This window comes from Neomonachus schauinslandi, chromosome 12 (assembly GCF_002201575.2).
Source record: "Neomonachus schauinslandi chromosome 12, ASM220157v2, whole genome shotgun sequence".
NCBI lineage: Eukaryota > Metazoa > Chordata > Mammalia > Carnivora > Phocidae > Neomonachus > Neomonachus schauinslandi.
The window spans coordinates 84,522,931-84,543,340 of NC_058414.1; the positions used below are offsets into that span (position 1 = coordinate 84,522,931).

The following is a 20,410-nucleotide window of genomic DNA, read 5'->3' on the forward strand; positions in this document are numbered from 1 at the left end:
CTCCCCGCTGAGCAGAGAGCCCAATGCAAGACTCGATCCCAGGACCCTGAGATCATGACCTGAGCCAAAGGCAGATGCTTAACCGACTGAGCCACCCAGTCGCCCCAAAAATAAAATCTTAAAAAAAAGTCACGAAAGAACCTTCACAGCAGTGCTTCTCTGTTCGTGCCTCCAACAGCCACTTGTTACCCATGCTCCACACCAGCATCTCTCAGACTCCCCTCACTCCTGCGACTTGAGCTCACCGTCCCCCGCCCCCTCTTCGTCTCTCCCATGCTCACCTTCTATGCATTCTGCAGAGCCAGGCTGCATTACTCAATGCTGCCCTATTTATTCAAAGATGATGTGACTGAGAGCAATCTTATCTTTTTTGCTAAGTAGAACTTATCAATAATAGTTTTTTCTCGCAGCAAGAAAGTCTACTCTTTGATTTGAAATGATACTTATTATTGCTATTCTGTTTAGTTTCTTGAAGTCTTTAGTGAAACCAAAGTTTTTCTTAAAAGAAAAACAACACGATCAGAAAAAAATAAGAAAATAATAATCATCATATCATGTAACAGAGAAAACTCAGATTTCCTTTTTCTGGCTTTGTCAGTGTTTCACTACGCAATTTCTTGGTCTATTTAATCTCAAATCCTTATAGAAATCTTGAAATATACTACGTCACATGAAGTTAACTCTAAGAATATTTTCATGTTTTTGCTCCCTTTTACCAACACTTACTTTACTAATTTGAAAACTGACTGTACACATGGACAGACACATAATAACAAGGAACACTAAATCCTTTTCAATTTAGTACTGACATTTGTCAATTACTAATTTTAATCATATCTCATAGGCATTAACTGCATCCCTGCAAGTTCAGTTAACAAAACATGAGTAGTAGAATTGCTCTTAAAGTTGGGGGGTAAGGGAGAGGAAAAGCGGGTGATCCTCAGTCTGGGAACTGATCCTGAAAGTCATACAAACCAGGGGAAGGAGAAGGAAGGGCAAGGAAGGGGGGGGGAGGGCACAGGTGAGAACAGTTAAAAGCAGGATGTGAAGCAAAAGGATGATAAAGTAAGCCGACTTCACTTACAGTTAAAAGTCTCTGAAAACAAGTGAGGTAAAATCCTCCTTCATCCCTCAATCCAAGATCTGATGAGTACCATTCCAGGGAGGCTGGACGGTGCTAAAAGGAGGCAAGAAGGAGATAAGATCTCAAAATCTAAAGGCAAGCCAGCCACTCATCCTCCCACCTCGAGCACTTTTTAAAAAGTTAATCATCGAATTAAATGTTATAATCCAATTTCCAAAATTGTTCTACTCCACTTAAACTGCTGTCACCTCTAATAATCTCACAGGCAAATGCATTCATTTCAAACATCATTCTCTTCAGATTCTGCAACATCTGAAGCTCTTGATCCTCCACCTTTTTCGCTGCTGCCAGGAACACAGCTGGCTCACCTCTCACTCTAATGCTGCACATCCGGCTCCTCTTGCTGACCGTACTCCGAATCATGGCTCCCCCCGGGGCTGGGTCCCAATGCTCTGGCCTTTCTGTGTCCTCATCCCTTGAGAAATTCAACCATGACATCTGCGGTGACAGATCGGAACTCTCCCCCTTTGGCTGGACGTCTCAACATGAGCCCTGGTTCTATCAACTCTCAACTGCTTAGGAATTTCCCCTTGAGTGTCTAAAACCAAACAAGTACCCTAATCCCCTTAAAACTGGCTTCTCTTTCCGGTTACTGCACCGGATCTTTATGCAGCTCTGAAAGCCCTAGGGCCACCTTGACTCCCACCATCCTCTCTCGGCCCTCGCATGTGTCCTGCTTCTCCCTCACCTGTACCTTACTGCTGGATTACTTCACTCCCATCTACCCGTGATTCCTCCCTTTCTTCATCTTTGACGCTGCCACCAAATGAACCTTCCTCTAGAAACCGTGGTCTTTTTCCTTTTCAAAATCATGCCACTGCCCCTCTGTTCCCAACACAGGCTTTCAAGTGTGTTCCCAGGTTCTCCAACACTCCTCCCCTTGAAGCATGGAACCTAGCCCTGAATGTGGGCTGAATTTACTGGTTCACTTCTAAGGACTGCCAAGGAGGCAACAGTCCCTCCTGCTCCCAAATCCCACATGCACAGAAACTGTTAGAGATAATAAATGTTTACCGGCGCCCTAAGCCACAAACGTTAGGGGTAATTTGTTACACGGCAATAGATTACCAATTCAGGAGGCCTCTGCTGCTGAGTGGCTCAAATCCAAACCCTGGCCACTCAAGGCCTTCCACCAACCGCCCCCACTTTACTTCTGGATACAAACACACTGCTTCAGTCTGAGGCTGGTGATCTCACTGACCTCACGTGATACGGCAAAATCTTGCTTCTACTTTCGCCTGAGCAATGACCACTTGAAATGTCCTTGGTTCTCTCCACGAAACTACATTCAACACTTCCTTTTAGGTTCAATTCAAAGTCCACCTATCAAAGGAATGTTTCTATTTTTTTAACACATGTAAATAAACATATACCTATTTCCAAAACTGTATTTAAGTTATTTGAGGTAGAAATCATAGCTTTGCTATCTTTATATTCTCCACATTAATGCACACATAGAACAGAACATTTTGTTTAGGGGCGCCTGGGTGGCTCAGTCAGTTAAGCATCTTGACCTCATCTCAGGTCTCGATCTCATGGTCGTGACTTCAAGCCCCATATTGGGCTCCACAGTAGGTGTGGAAACTACTTAAAAACAAACAAACAAAAAAAAAACACCTTCTTTCAGCGCCTGGGTGGCTCAGTGGGTTAAACGTCTGTCTTGGGCTCAGGTCATGATCCCAGGGTCCTGGAATGGAGCAGGGCGGTAGGCTCCCAGCTCAGCAGGGAATCTACTTCCCCCACTGCCTCTCTCCCTGCTCGTGCTCTCTCTCTCTCAAATAAATAAATACGATATTTTTTTTTAAAAGACGTTTCTTATTTTGGCACAGAACAAGTCAACATCAAAAATGTCAAGTTGCTGTAAATTAATTTATAAATTTAATGCAATCCCCAACAATATAATTGTTGCAATACCAACAATTCTTTTTAATGAAGCTAGCAACTGAAACTGAACTTCATATTAAAAATATATGTGCAAGAACAGTCAGGAAAACACTAAAATGCTAGAGCAGAGGACTAGCCCTTCCAGACATTAAATTATACTCTAAAGACTCTATAATGAAAAGTGTGTTGCTGGCCCAAGAGTAGACAGACAAACCAGTGTGTAATACAGAAAGTCAAAACAGACCCAAGTACAGATGGAACTTTAGTAGTGTATTAAAAAAACAACAGGGGCACCTGGGTGGCTCAGTCGTTAAGCATCTGCCTTCGGCTCAGGTCATGATCCCAGGGTCCTGGGATCGAGTCCCACATCGGGCTCCCTGCTCAGCGCGAAGCCTGCTTCTCCCTCTCCCACTCCCCCTGCTTGTGTTCCCTCTCTCGCTGTGTCTCTCTCTGTCAAATAAATACATAAAATCTTAAAAATAAATAAATAAATAATTTTTAAAAAAACAACAACAAAACGGAGCATCTAAAAATCACTGGGGCAAAAACTGACTTTTAATAAATGGTTAAAACAATTGGTTAGCCAACTGGAAAAAGATAAAATTAGATCCATACTTCTTACCATACACAAGAATAGACTCCAAATGAATCAGGGATCTAACTGTAAAACAATGAAGCCATACAAGTACTACAGAGGAAAAAATGGTGAATCTTCTCTAACTCCTAAATAAGGAAAAGCATGCTGTGTCTCAAAATCAGGAAAAGTACAAGAAAAGACTAATAATGTGATTACATGAAAATTTTTAATAAAATCTGCATGGCAAGAAAAAAAATCATTAACCAAAGGCAACAGATAAAATGAGAGAAAATATCTGCATTGTATCACAGATAAAGAAATAATATTCATAATATATAGAGAACTCTTAAAATTGAAGAAGTGAATACTAGTAACTTAGGACAGAAACATGGACCAAAAACATGAACACACACACATACACACATATACATACACACATATACCACTTAAACATATGAAAAGATGCCCAATTTCACTCATAAAGAGAAATTAAAACGACACTGAGTTGCTATTTCTCACCCATCAGATTGGCAAAAATTAAACAGTTATAAAAAGTCACTCTTGGCAAGGCTTTGGAGACAGAGGTATTCTCATACAAGAAGAATGGAGACATGAAGTGACCACTTACTTCCAGGGTGCAGGCAGAGAAAGTTCACAAGGAAGACTCTTCTGTGCCACAAAGTAAGGATGTGTCAAACAATGATGGGGACGTGTCAACAGCGCATAGACACCAGCCTCAGGGGGCTCCCACTGGCCCAAATCCAGGACAATTTGAGCATCAAAATCAGTAATGATAATAAAACAAGAATCAAGTACAAATCCATGAATCAACACCAATATAAATAAATAAGAGCTAAGGGAAGACTCTTCTTTGTGGGAGAAAACCAATAAATGAATGAAGAGGGAATGATAGCATTTTAAATCGTTACTGGGCAAACTTCATAAGAATAGCCGATTCAGGCAATCAGATGGTTAAGCATCTGCCTTCGGCTCAGGTCAGGATCCCAGGGTCCTGGGATGGAGCCCCACATCGGGCTCCCTGCTTGGTGGGGAGCCTGCTTCTCCCTCCCCCTCTACTGTTCCCCCTGCTTGTGCTCTCTCACTCTGTCAAATAAATAAAATCTTAAAAAAAAAAAGAATAACCCAATAATTCTGAAGCCTATGAGTAAAAGTTTGAGGAGTCATTAGGACGTGAACTAAAAACATCACTCCACAAGACAGTTATTGTCTATAAAGGGGGAAAGAGTAACTTTACACGGGGCAGACCTGGCAGACCAAACCTTAACCAAGTAATCAAAATTAATATCACCAACTGCGGGACAAACAGACATCGCGTGACTCCAAATATGATGTGCTGAGAACACAATGTCCCTCGTGCGGTATTTCTGCCAAAAGTGCAAAACCTGAATCTAACCGTGAGGAAACTTCAAACAAAACAACATTGAAGGACATTCTAGAAATAACTGGCTAATCCTCTTCAAAAACGTTCATGCCATGAAATTCAGCCTGAGAAACTGTTCCAGATAAAATTAAGTCTAGATGTAACATATGATCTGGTATTTTCTTACCCTAAAGACATTTTGGGAATAATTGACGGAATCTGACGAAGGTCTGTACTTAGATAATATTATTATATGAGTGTTAATTTCCTGACTTTGAGAAAGAATAAACTTATTAAGGAGGGGAAAAAGTAAGTTCTGGCCTATTATGCATAACCTGATTCTAAAGATGAGGAAACATCAGACAAACAAAATGAGGAAATTTCTATTATTAAAAAAAAAAAGGACAGGTATGATTATATTCTTCAAAAATGTCAATCTGATAAAAGACAAAGAAAAATGGTGGAAATATTCCAGATGAAAGGATATTAAACAGATATGACAACTAAATAGGATATATAACCCTAGCCTGGATCTCATACCACAGGAAAAAATGTTATAAAGGACCTTAATAGGACAACTGATAAAATCGCAATATGCATAGCAGATTCGATGGTAATATTTTAACAGTATAAATTTATGAAGTAGTAGCTGTATGTAAGCAAAAATCTCTGTTCTTAGGAAATCCCCATTGAAATATTTAGAGATAAAGGGCCACGCAATATGTAACATCCCAAATGACTCAGAAAAAACATGTGTAACACACATATAAATATAGAGAGCAAGAAAATATGCACAAATGTAAACGGAAAAATGTTAGTAGGTGAATCTAAAAAGAGCTGTTCTTTGCATTATCTTTGGGGTTTTTCTGCAACCTTTTTAATTTTTAATGGTCCATTCTCTAAATGAAACTACTCAAAATTACAAGTAGATCAAGATCAGCATTCAAAAAAAAAAAAAGAACCTACCCTAAGAGTTACTGCTTAAACATTTTCACAGAAACTGTTATTTCCTAAGCGTTCATTTGACAGATAAGAGAGAGAAGGTTGTCTCAAAATGATCACCCTATATTCTAAGGAAAACACAACTGGAAAGAAGCTGAAATGTACAAAAGAAATTCTATCACCTGTGGCTAAAGCTTTTCGAGAGTCAGGCTACCTGGCTTAGAAGCTGGGCTCTAAGCCCTAAACTTTCCTAAACTTTGTATTTTCTCATCTATAAAGTGGGAAGGATAACAGTACCTATTTCCTAGGGCTATCATGGGGTTAAGGGAATAAGAGAAGAAAAACACTTCAGCAAGATGCCCCACACATGCTAAGCAATCATTATTATTATATTACGTCCCCACTGTATTGGAACATATCCGGCATAAGGCAATGGGGCCAACTGATTAGCAAGGGAACTGGAAAAGAATTCTTCCCATTTATCCAGCACCACACTGTAGTAAAGGAGCTCTAATTTTAGGCCCCAGGCTTTAAGCAGAATAGCTTCTGGGGTGCAAAAAGTCCTCTATCAAATTCCAGGGACTTGATGAAGTATCAGTTGAAGATATCCAATTTGTCCCCATCTTATTTCTGTGTTCACCAAGTAAAGTTATGATCCAAAGGTTATCCTTTCAACAAGTCTACAGGTGGCCACAGTACATCTCCCACTGCAAATTAACACCGGGGTGTTCAGTCGGCCGTAAGCTTGCTTAGCTCGGCTGGCCGGCATCATTCAGTCTCACAAGCCCCATGGACTCCGAACGAACTGATAAAATCAGATTTGTTCACCTGCGAAGTCGCACCCTAGGTGCCTGATTCAACAGTGCGGAGTTCCCCTCCTCTCCGAAGGCCTGTCCCGGCCATCAGCAGCTTCCCTCCCTGACGGGAATTTAACTACCACTGTGGAAACTTTAACTTTCCAGAAGCATCTATCAAGGGCAGGCTATCTGTCTCTATTAACCACAGGATGCCTAATGGACACTGGGAGCAATTCAACGCTCACTGATAATAAACACCGGCCTTCAAAAGAAAAGGCACTAAGTACTAATCAATAACTTTGTGTTAATCATACAACAACAGAAAATAAACTGTGGCTGCATCAACTCCGAAATTAATTTTAACCTTTCATGCAACTTAATTCAAAACACTGTGAAAAAGTTGTTTTTTAAGGATAAACATCACACAAGTTCACTATGTAATTACATAAAAATCATCACACGAAATAATCAAATTGCTATCAAATGGAAATAATTTACTAATAACATAGATTTCTGCTATTTACTCAATAAGGTCTTTTAACCTTCTTATAATCTTCAAGAATCTCTCTTTAAAAACAAATCAAGAAGAAAGCCAGACATTACTCTTAAATGCTCATTTTCTCTTAGCAGCTTTTTAAACACACTTACCTTTAATCATCAAAGGCAGCGTATATATATGTATGCAATGCAGATTCTAAGTCCCCTCTGCCATCTTCTGTACTTTTCTACAGAAGCAAACTACAAAATTATCTTCCGGTTTCTCATTCTTAGAGGCAGGAAATAGTCTCCTTTACTCCAAGAGGGATATACAAACTCCTACCCTATCTTCCTCGGTGCTCTCCTCTGTGCAATGCAGACTCCCTGGATATCAGACCCCACCCAAGTCCCTCTTCTCTGCACCAGCAGCTCCTGAAAACATGCCTTCTCCTGTCATGAAAAAAACCCTTTCCCATTAAATGGCACAACAGCAGATTTCCCTTCAAAACTGGAAAGATACAAAGTTTCCTCCATCCTCTTTGTTTCAGGTCTCAGTCTCTAAATTTCTTCAGGACATAAAGAGAAGCATTACCCTACACACTACTAAGCTAATAGTATCAACACGTTAAGGCTAGCTTGCTTCTTAGTTTTTATTTTTGAATTTCAAACAATTCAAACTTCAAAAGTAAAAGAGGATATTGAGGGGAGTATCTCCCTATCCTCCAGCTGCTCGCTTCCTTCTTTTCGAGGCATGAAATGTTATGGTCCATTTTCTATCCGTCCAGAGATATTATATGTCTATATGTGTGCAACTATTTATAAATTCTCTTTTTTATACTCTCTTATGCCTTTTTAAGATTGTATCAAGTATATATTAAAAATTGTATTCAAGAATATAGTATATCAGAATATAATGTTTCCTCTGTTTTCATGACTATACGTGACTTTTAATTTTTTTATTTTTTAGAAGATTTTATTTATTCATCTAGAGAGAGAAAACATGCGTGCGTGCGAGCTGGGGGAGGGGCAGAGGGAGAGAGAATCTCAAGCAGACTCCCTGCTGAGTGAAGAGCCAGATTTGAGACTCCATCTCAAAACCCTGAGATCATGACCTGAGCCGAAATCAAGAGCTGGACACTTAACCGACTGAGTCACCCAGGTGCCCCTCTATGTGATGTTTTAAATATATACAAACCAGTTTCCGTGGCTCTAGTCTCTTGTCCCACCAATTCATTCAATACACATTGTGCCAGACAAGTCTTCCTGATTTTAAAAACAAAAATAAATACACATTGCACTCCCAAATTTAAATATATTCTTTTTATTAGACCATGGTATTATATCAATGCTAAACTTCTTAGGTGTGATAATTGTGTTGTGGTTATACAGAAGAAAGTCCTCTTTTGCAGGTATTTAGAGGTGAAATGTCATGGTATCTGCAACTTATAGTCAAGTGGTCCAAATATTATAAATGTACATACCACATTTGATTCAAAACACACACATACACTAAGCATGAGAGAAGGCACCGCAAGATGTTAACAACTGATTAATCTACAAGGACATATGAGTATTTACAGTACTCTTTTTCTAAAGGTTTGAAGTTTTCAAGATAAAAAGATAGGGTAAGAAGGCTCTGGTACTTTCAGAGGTCCCCTCATTTGCCACTTTAAAACATGCGATGGTCATTTCCCAACTCTCAAGCCTATGTCCTAACCTAGCCCAACAGCAACCCCGCACGCTCTCCCTTAACTACCAATCCTCCAGCTGCTCCAACTGCACGGCTCCTTGGGGTCCTTCCCTACTGCTGCACTCCTCCTCCCTTCTCTCTCCTGCCTGGACCACTCTTTGGGGTACTCAGACATTCACTCATTCATTGCATGGTCTATGCACTGGAGACCCAGCTGGAGGGTAAACATCTAGAGGAGGAAGCTCTTATGGATAATTCTTCTAATTCCCACAGCACCCAGCTCAACACAATGCACGTGAGAGGCGTTCAAAAGTGTTTAATTAAAAGTATGGGGGGTCGCCTGGGTGACTCAGTGGTTTAAGCATCTGCCTTCAGCTCAGGTCATGATCCCAGGGTCCTGGGATGGAACCCCGCATCGGGCTCCCTACTGGGCGAGGAGTTTGCTTCTCCCTCTGCCTCTGCCTGCAGCTCCCCCTGCTTGTGCTCTCTCTCTCTAATAAATAAATAAAATCTTTAAAGAAAAAGAAAGTATGGGTTTCTTTAAAGCAAAGAGGGGCATGGTCATTACTGCTAAGCAATGAGGGAAGGGGCTCAGAGCTCACAGTCACACTCCTCTTAGGAAAGCATCTCCAATCTCATCTTTTTCTCCAATGCTTAAATTCCTCTCATCTTTCCTATCCTCCTAGATTGTCACAACTGTCTTCTCTCTGACACAAACAAGGCCAGATTATCCTAAGAATGGAAAAACCTGTTCCACAACCCCAAATAAAGCAACTCTAGAAATCAGAAGAGCCAAATTCTCTTAAATCTTATTTATATGACACTGCTTTCTTTTTTAAAGATTTATTTATTTATTTATTTGAGAGAAAGAGCGGGGGCGGGGGGGGCACAGAGGGAAAGAATCTCAAGCAGACTCCCCACTGAGCATGGAGCCCTATGCAGGGGCTCGATCTCATGACCCTGAGATCACGACCTGAGCCGAAATCAAGAGTCAGACGCTTAACTGACTGAGCCACCCGGGCGCCCCTACGTGATATTACTTTCTCACGCTATAATAACAACGAACAATTTGAATAAAGCACCTCTCAGTTCTCTCTCTGTGGAATACTCCACATGGCGGTACCCCTCCACCAGTTTGAAACTTGGGGGGACCCGCCTCTAAATGTGTGTTTACGTCAGTTAACCAAGTTGAAGCTAGAAACACTTGCACACAGAAGCAGCCGTTATATTAAGAAAACAACCTGTGTCTAATGACAATATACTTTGGAAAAGCTGATTCACTCACAATAAAATACACAAATGTTACCTACTTAAAAAAAAAAAAACCTAGCAAAGCTATCTACTCAAAATAAGACACAAACTGAAACTGAAGAAATGCACAACAGGAAAAATCTAAATCTGTTTCATTTTTCTCACCGGAGTACAAGTCACAGCCCTGGAAGGGACCTTAAAGTACAACCATCCATAAACTGGGATCCAGAGAGGTTAAGCACCTCATCTCATAACTAATAAATTCAAGTCAAGTTAGGCTTAGAACGCACATACTCTTTCTCAGGCTTCTCTGCCCATTTCACCTCGAAATTTCATGAATCGAATGTTCTATCCAAAAAAAGCAGAGTGGATAGCAATGTGGGAGACCTAATTTTGGTCAACTATACCACTAACCAGGCATGTAAAATTAAGTAAATTGCCTTATCTATAGAATAAGAAGAGTAATTAAATTAGCTCTGAAGCCCCTAGAGCTAGAATATACTCTGATCCTTAAGAATAGCATAAATAACTGTTATGTATTTAATACCCACTTGACTCTCACATTTTTTACACCAAACTTTGTTACAGCTTAAGCAATTTAAAATCATTATGTTACGTTAACCCAAGCATCATCACTGTTCACCAGAAATTTCATAAATAAAAAAGAATCCTGAAGTTCATTATCTATGTGATTACTATTACCTAAATGTTGGCAGAATGTCCTTTAGGCACAAAACTTAAACATCCATGTGAAATATATTTCACATCATACTTTCCATTCAACATGGAATATGCTCTTTAAACTCTTTAGAGATAGTTTGCACCAGCACAGAATCTTATCAGAGGAAAACCTGTATTTAGCTCTGGGCTGCCATTAGTCAGGCTAAAAAAAAAAAAAAAAAAAAATGCCTGCAATAACTTCAGGGTGTTACTAGGCTATCCATAGCAGGAATGGCAAAGGGAAACATAGAACAGAGGAAAAAAGAACCCAAAATGGAAAAAAGAAAAAAAAAAAGGGCGGGGGGGAGAAGTGGAAAGAGTAAAGAACACAGAAAGAAAAGAGAATGAACAAGGAGAGAGGAATGGCCCAAAATGGATCATCAGGATACCCAGGGCCATGGTGTGCTCGCACCACACAAAACTTGCCGAGAGGTGCCAAGACATCTTTAAGCATCGCTTGTTTTCTTTGGTTTAGCCCAGTGAGGACATATTTACTTGGGTCTGCTCCTAGAGTCTAGGTTCAGGATTAGGAGGATTCCAATGCACGAAAAGTAACACAGAAAGTGCTGCAATCCAAAATACACTGGACTTTACCAGGAATGTCCAGGACCTGACCTGTTCCTGATGAGTAAGTAATCTTTCCGGAGCTTAGATCCCTTCACTTGAAAAGAGCACAATGAGCCAAGACGACGGTTTAGCAAGTACTACGTATATTTATACAATTGCAATTCAGTGTTTTCCAACAACTAGTACTCTGCAAAAACAAGAACAAAATGCAGTAAGAAGAAGGGCGTTTCCAGTCACTCTCAGAGTCTCACTGCCAACGTCCTCCCACAATGCTGGGCCCTTCCTGGGTTAAGGGGCTGGGACCACCAGACACAGAACGAGCCCAGGATAAGCCAGGATATCACACCATCACCCTCCCCCACAACACACACACACACACACACACACACACACAGGAGCACATGTTCTTCAGCTACGATAAGGCATGATTTCTTACACGGATAAAATCTTTTTAAACCAAATCTGTTGTTGGGATATTTCTGTTGTTTACAATCGCAAATGATCTGCTACTGAAAAATATTCTGTAGATGACAGGAAATGACTAAATAAGGTACTGATTCATTAAACCTATCAAGTCCTGTTCCAAACTGCTAGTTACACAGTGACAAAGATAAATGGCAAAGAGCAAACTCCTATGTACCTTTTCAGAAGAATTAAATTAGTAGCAGAAGGAATCTTAATTTTGAACCCTTTAAGAGTAAGAGAAAAGTAGGATTTTGATATCTTTGGTCTCTAAAAAAGGAGAAGCTTACAAACACAGCAAGCACAGTGACTGTTCACAAACTAAAAGGCATAAAACAGACCACGGATTTCAAAGATAAAACCTAAAGAAAGGCTATATATGGCATTCTATTTAAAAATATTTTTCGCTTGTTGCTGTCAAATACCTGCATTTTCAGGCAATAATCCCTAAAAATGGAAGAGTCATCACAAATTCTTTTGGGATAGAGCCTGTAAGAATTAGGTATTATACAATTTTGAAAAACTAAAAAAAAAATATATCGGAAAAGCTGAAGGAATATGAACAACACTAGAGACAAAGCTGATTAAGTAAGTGTTCCTAGCATAGCGATGATTAATCTCTCTGAAAACATAAAGAAACAAAAAAGATAATCATAGACTTTTAGAAAATGGACAGTACGTGCAATGAATGCATGATGCATCAGTGTAAAAGCAGAAAGCAAAACAATTGTCAGTGGCCTTGACAATGAACAGATAAGTAGCTTGGCGTCATTATGAACACGACCGAGAGACTGAGCACTAACAAAAATTCCCCTAGAAGTAGGAAACAAGCACTCAAGGTCACACACCATGTACAACTTTGCAAGAGAAGGATCTGAGGTAGCATTTTTTTATGAGCTGTTCAAGAATTAACAGAAGAATTAAGCAGGTTCCCAGAAACTCCTCTAGGGAACCATCAAGGAAGGGATGTCTTTAGAAGCCCAGTGCCTCCAACAGCAGCAAAATCTTCCAAATTGGGGTCAACAACCTTTCCAAAGTGCAGTGTTCAGGTTCAGTTTTCAGGTCTCCTGATGTAGACAGCACAAGTATGGAGAAGGGTGCCCTTGAGACACATCCCTAAGCTTCTGAAGGAAAAAGAAAGCCAGCCACACTGCAAGGTAGTCTAAAATAAGGAGTCCTGGGTCTCCGCATCCTGGGGCTGAGAAGCAACACCCCTACATTGGGACCCCAGTCTCGATGAACAGGTATCTTTCAAAAAGCTCAAGTCTCACGAGGATTGACAATCATACCACAACGTGAATAAACTCAAATCACAGCATTTTAGGGCCAGAAACATTTTACTTACTCCACCAAGTCCCCCATTTTCCAGACGAGCAGCCTATGGCCCAGAGCTGGACACTCTCCCAAGGTTCTGTAGCTCGTAGGAACTAGCATCCAGTGGAAAGAACATGAAGCACTTAGCACAGTCTCCAATCAGGCAAGTACCCATTAATCATTCTTACAGTTAATAACATTGCTCTACCTTAATGCCCTTTCCACCAAACTAAATCAAATCAGCCATAGCACAAAGCGAGAACCGACGGGACACGGAAGAACAGAAAAATGTAGAGGCAGGATCATGAAGGAAATCCGGGGGCTGGGGGGGGCAACCAGAAGCCAGCCTAAGAAGCTAGATGCCTTGCTGGCTGTGAAAAGAAACAGAAATGACACAAGTTGGAAGAAAGGAAACTCAAGAGATGTGGGAAGGACAAAGAAAGATATTGCCCTGTGTCAATGTGATTAAATATGAAAAAAAGTATTAAGTGTCTTAAACTCCCTAAAGCACTGCAGGCTTTTTAAAGGTCCTAGGGTCCGGGGGAGAGGTAGCACAGGATCATACAGCAGCACCTCCCATCTCCCACAGCTGCTTGGTGAAAACTGGCCCAAGGGCCACCCCCAGAACTCCTGTCATACAGACTGCCAACCCCAGCCTCAAACCATCAAGTCTAAAGAATTCAAACCAGTTTCACAGATTTAGTTACGAAGATTATGTCACAGATATTTGAGTCAAGAAATGACTAGCAGCAAATCACATGCAGTCCCTTTCAAAGAAATAAACAGATCAAAATCTAAGGCCCTTTCCATGAAATATAGTCTAAAATCAATTACACGGGTGCTGACTCAACTTTAAAATTTAAGGTTCAGTCATTTTTAAAAGCAGTTAGAAAATAGAGAATTTCCAGATAAAAATCAAAACCAGTAGATATGGAAAGCAATGAGATCTCATGGCCTCAGCCCAGATTTGTGGCCTGTGCTACACAAATGATTTGTTTCCTAATCCATAAAACACATCCAGTAATAAACACTGTGTGCGCCTTCCAGGAATCTGATTTAAACAAGTTAACGATCATAAAGCCATCTAAAGAAGCAAGCACTGCATGGATCCTGGGCGTAACTTTGGAAAGGCATGGGATGTGAGTCAAATAATAGCATCTGGTGATATTTTGATGTATTCACCGGAAATGAAAAGGAAAACTCGTTAATTTATTTTCTAACAAAGCCTCTGCTATTAACTAGTCAACGCACACAGAAAGTTTCAGAACAGTTTAAAAACTTAAAACCTTTCATTTTTACCCTCCCACTCCCTATTCCTCACCCATTTCTTCTTTTTTATGTCTTCTTGCTCTAAGATTTTTTCCCCCAAAAAATCTTGCTCTTCTGTCTTCTCCAATAAATTCACTCACATTAGAATGTATTGTCAAACCTCACTTCCACTCACCTCGGACCTTGAGTCCATCTGACTCCTGGCACCTGGGAGTCTAGTTTCATCTGAAAGGCTTCCAGAGCACCACCTGTTAGATTGCTAGAATCTCCACGAACCCCTCCCCACAGCCCCCCTCTCTACTCCCTCCCACCATCGAAATAGACAACACAGGCTGGGTAAGAACAGTGTGCTTGCTCTGCAAGGGCTGCTTTAGGACATCTACTATCTCCACAGCCTTCCTGCCAGATTCCGTCCCAAAAGGCCCTTCATTTACAACTGCAGAGCCTCTACTCTTCCCCAAAGTTCTCAAAACCGGGAGTGGCCGAGCTGTGACAACTTACTTTTCATCCCCGTGATGGGCATCTCCTTCCTGCAACCATACCTCTTCTGCAAAGCAGATCCCTTCAGAGGATGTCCAGGTTCACACTATCAGTCTACTATGAACCCAAACCCACAGAATCCTAACTAGGAAAAGGAACTACATCTCATAAACACCATTTTATTTAATGAGCTCCCAACTATGTAATACGCATCCTGGAGCTGTCTATTACAAGGCGCTCGGTTAGATCTGATAGAACGTTCGGGTTTAAAAAACAGTGAATAGTTCTTTAATAACATGAGGAGGGGCGCCTGGGTGGCTCAGTCGTTGAGCGTCTGCTTCAGCTCAGGTCATGATCCCAGGGTCCTGGGATTGAGCCCCGCATCAGGCTCCCTGCTCATCAGGAAGCCTGCTTCTCCCTCTCTCGCTCCCCCTGCTTGTGCTCCCTCTCTCGCTGTGTCCCTGTCAAATAAATAAATAAAATCTTTAAAAAAAAAATGAGGAATATTTCAATATACCGTTAACTGGAGACCTTGACTATTGGGTAAGTATACCCAATCCTGGGTTTTAACAGACCCAAAGGTTTTGCAAAATATCTGGAATTCTCCAGAAACTCTCAAAATACAATTAATTCAATTCCATTTTAAACTTTTACAACTCAGTTTGCCATAGGGCAATCTTTAAGTGATGCGAGGTTGTAGAAATCAAAGCATAGGTGCTGCCACTGCAAAAGGGGGAAAATGGGCACAAACACTTCATAAAACTTTAGGAGAAATGATCTGATCCAGTGGTTCTCAAAATATGGTCCTCTGACCAGCTTCAGCAACTCCTAGAAACCTGCAAAAAAAAATGCAGATCATCAGGCCCACCCTAGACCCACTGAGTCAGAAACTCTGGGGTGGGGTCCGGCAATCTCTGTGATCCTACGCGACCGCTCACTGATCTGATCCACCCACTCCACTGAGGAGAAAGAAATGGAGCCAGTAACTTCCTTCAATTCTTACACCAAGTTAGGGACCAACGTCACTAGAGACAGTTCTCAATACACCTAAAATGATTCTTTAACTATATATCTGAGTCCAAGGAGTCTCACGTGATCTTCTAGCCAAATACATTTGATCTTCTGCAATATGAACTCTTACATTATTGCTACATAGACACATATAAATTCTTTTGTCTTGAGTAATTTATAGTTAATACCTAAAAAAAACCTTTCACATTACTGACGTCTGCATAACTCAAATCTCCCAGACTTTTTTATTTAATTGTTAACTTCTGTTGCCGACAGCAGAGGTGGGTTTTGTCTTGTTAGGGTCATATTTTGGTTTGGTTTTGAGGGTAAACAGCGGGAATTTATGGGACATGCAGTTGACAGTTTTGGGGTTTCCTCCCACCACCACCACCACCACCAACGTTCACACCATGTGAAGAGCAATCCTAAAGGATTAAGAGGCCAGAAATTGCTAAAAGAGAAAGTAACCCTCCCCACCCCACCCCCCAAACAAGAAACTTTACATTTTATCTTGGAATGTATCATGTGATTTTTTTTTTTTAAACAACAGATTGACGTTTTCAATTATGTTTTCCTTCTGCTAGTGTGAAACACATACTAGCAGAACGACAGGAAGCTAGCCTGCGTCCCAGGCATGAGGACAAGCCTGTCTGTAATCTAGCCACGCATCACACCACGAGGCAGGTGAGTGATGCAAAGCAGAGAGCAGCCTCACCGCCTTCCACAAGCATCCGACCACATACCGGGCTCCGCATCAACCCACCAATACAGCACCTACCACATGAAATGAAATCTACAATTTCTGGCCTTAGGGCTCTCCTTCTGAACAGATGTTTGATGTATATGGTACCTTTCTACATAAATATTTCAAAGTCTAGTAGTGGTTATCTGCACCACTACACATGTTTCTATTTACATTTTTAAGTATCCCATTTCAGAAATTTATAACTTGGGTGTTAGGATTACCACAGACTGAGATTTAGAGATTTAAGAAATAATGTTTCCATTCCTGTTTTTCCTGTTACATCATGCCATACTAGATATATTTTCAGAATTCTCTTCAGACTCTATTAACATACATAATCACCTTCCATTTTATAAACCAAATTTTCTAACATAGCTCAGTGCGTGATTTTAGTTCTTTGAAGAAGAATCCTGGACAAGTGCACAAGGCAATATAAGTAATTCCTTCAATTTGATTTACACTTCCAATTCCCTTTCTGTGACCTGAGCCCCAAATCTTCTTGTGACTTTATTTTTCTGTTATTAATAAAGGGTAAGAAGTCCTGCTACGTATCTTACAGGGAAGAAATCAAGCTCACTGAGCTAAGAACAGTGCCCCTGGAAAGACTGCATTCCTTGGAAGAACAGTAAATTCAGGGTAGTTAGTGCTACTCGGCCCCCTCTCCAGCTCTACAATATACCTTCTGAAGCTACGTTAGAGGGGTTAAATTACTTGAACATTCATTCATTCAACAAATAATTATAAGTACTTGCTATGTGTCAGGCATTGTATGAGGCACTGGGGATACACTGGCCAGCAAGACAAATGCAGAGCCTGCTCTTCACCATGTATCAGAGAATAGTGATTAAACTTAAGGGACTTCCATTTAGTTTACAGGCCAAGGGCTCAAATCCATTGAACTTATAACTACTCCTAATTATAATTATTAATAATCAATCCATTCTGCTTCTAAAAAAAAAAAAAGAAGACCTCATGAATTACATGAAAAGTTCACAGAACACACAGACAGATGCTCTATAATATGAAGGCCTCACATGGGTCCAAAATATCACTCAGTAAACACCTTAGAATCTCTAAATGGGAAGCACAGTGTCAGGCCCTAGAAAATGAATCAAGGTTTTTCTTTTAAAGGCAGAATAACCTTAACCTAAACATTTACCTGGCAAGTACTAGACTTAACCATAAGCAATCCTCCATAACTGTGCTGTCCGACACAGCACCCCTTGCCAGTGGTGGCTATTTACACTGAAATCAAGTAAATAACCAGTTCCTAGGTCACACTAGCCACATTTAAGCTGCCCAAGTGGCTAGTGGCTATCACTTCAAGTCGTTATAAATCATTTCCATCATCTCAGAAAGCTCTACAGGACAGTGCTGCTCAACAAATACCCTGTAACGCTAAATCTGAAAATTACAGTGTAATGAAATGTGATTAAGCATCTGTACTCTGCGATGGTGTGTAAAATATGTCCATCTGTAATGCAATGTCGCTTCTTCCTTCCTAAACAAGCTGAAAAGTGATAATGTGGAGCATCTGTCCCAGGGTACAGAAGTAACCAAGAAAATTCACGCCGTCCAACTGGCCAACTGGGAATGAAACTGGGAAACAAGGGAAAAGTTGATTACATTTTGCCCTTTCCTTCCTATTCCTCTTACAACGTGGCTGTATTCTCTGTCCAAGGATGCGTGCTTCGAGCCTAAAAGCTAGGAGCAGAGAAGGTGAAGACAGTAAAGAATGAAGGCGGGTGACACAGGCGAACACCACATATAACACAACACGAATTCAATTCAGACCGATGCAGCAAACTTAAGTGCCTACTGGGTTCCAGTGATATACAGGTAAACAATCACCCCTCCCACCTTTGACAAGCTGAATTTACTAAGAGTGTCCAACCAACGTGTGAACAAAAACGACATGACATGTTGTAATAAATGCAGTGACGCAAGTAAGTACAAAACATAGCGGTGACACAGGGAGGGTATTTAAGTGTTTGCTGAGGGGAAACCAAGGGAAATTTCCTAAAGAAGAAACTCAAGAAGCAGAGGAACCACATAGGCAGAGCTGTGTAAAGGAACCCCAAGTGGTTAGGCAATGCTCGACAAAAGTGGCAATGCCCGATTAAGAAAGATGGGGATGACAGAGGAGGGAGAAGATTTCCATGCCAGACCTACAGCACTCACGTCTGTGTCAGGCTCGCCTCCGTGGGTCTATAAACTTTCCTCACCCAAACTGCAAGCTACGTGAAAACCAATCCCTAAAACTTGGTAATAGCCTCTGCCTGCTACACAGCTAACAACACTAGACAACAATCATTAGTAGGAACCTGAAAGACTTCTGTGGCTGCTCATGTAAATCTTCGGAAGATGCCTGCAACTCCTGGGCACTTCACTTTACCCCTATACTCAGGTCTCAAAACAAAAACAAAACAAAAAACTTGCATAGAATCTGTTCTCTTCACAGTACTGGGATCCCCCTCTCCCCACAATAAACTTCATGTAAATGTTAGTAGCCTACAGGCCTTAACGAATTCACCAAGTGATTCTCCTCCCTTCAATACAAGCAAAACTTTGCAAGTAAAAGTACGTGCATAAATACACGCAGGTAAACTCACAGGCTGGTAGGCAAACTGAGAAGGATTCCTATTCGCACAAATATGTGGCCCTTTGGTAAAGTCATAATTCAGTGCAGCATGTGCCACAGTCCGAAGCAGGAGGTCTGAAGGCAGCCTCCCTGGGTACTGGTCACAGATCGTCACTGTCCAACTTTTACTTTTCCTCCCGAATTTCAATTTCCCCACTGTAAAATCGGGATGCCAATATTTCATCAAGTATCCCTATCTGCGTAGCCACCATGCCAACACACAGTGACTCTTCTAGTGACAGATCAATGCGTGTTAACTACGTCTGCTATTTTTAGTAGTTCATCCCTAACGAGAGATGGTTTCACAACCATCGATTCCATCAAGCTGGCTACCTCTGTAAGTTCTCGCCCCTCACTGTGCGTCAAAAATACAGAGGGAGATTTTTTTCCTAAATACTCTATGTCCAGGCCCTATTTGGATTTGGGTTCAACTGGTCTGGGGCTGAGCCAGGCAACGGAGTTCTTTCTATGACTCTCAAGTTGTTTATAATTTGCAGCCAGGATTAAGAACCACATATGTGTCACGTGGGAGCCCCTTTAAGTTTCCATAGCGAGGCCTCTCCGGTGTCACATGATGGACAGCCAGGATTAAGAACCACATACATATGTGCCCACAGAAATACGCCCGTAAGATCTTGCTCCACCGAATCCGCGCAGGCCGGGCCGCTTCTGCCGGGCTGGACGAGGCTCGCCTAGATGCTGTGACGACGAACTCTAAGTGCTGTGGGATTCACACCCACGTCCGAACACGGCTCACCCATCATCAACTCCCACGAACCCCACCAGATGCGGCCCCGACACCCAGCACGACCGAGCTCTGCCGGGGGCACACGCCCCCTCGCCCCTCGCCCCCGCGGGCGCCAGGCCCTCCGGACGCGTGCGTCACCGCGCCCTCGCCTCCCGCGCCCCAGCCCCCTCCCGCTCACGGCACGTGACTCGACACGCGCCAGCTGCACGCGGGCTCCATCAAAACAAAAACAGAGCAGGCCGGCCGGCCGGGCGGCGAGGACGCGCGGGGGCGGCGGGGAGCGGGCGCGTCCCCGCCGCCACTGCCCAGA

The 20,410-nt window shown here is 41.7% G+C and overlaps 1 long non-coding RNA gene across 1 annotated transcript in view; it reads right to left on the bottom strand.

Moving 5' to 3' along the window:
- Positions 1-1,125: 1,125 nt before the first annotated feature.
- Positions 1,126-20,410, bottom strand: part of LOC110589043 — a 21,572-nt gene continuing 2,287 nt past the window's right edge. Inside the window, exon 3 of the long non-coding RNA XR_002480864.1 lies at positions 1,126-1,177. This is a non-coding gene — a long non-coding RNA (uncharacterized LOC110589043). The remainder of the gene's footprint in view (positions 1,178-20,410) is intronic.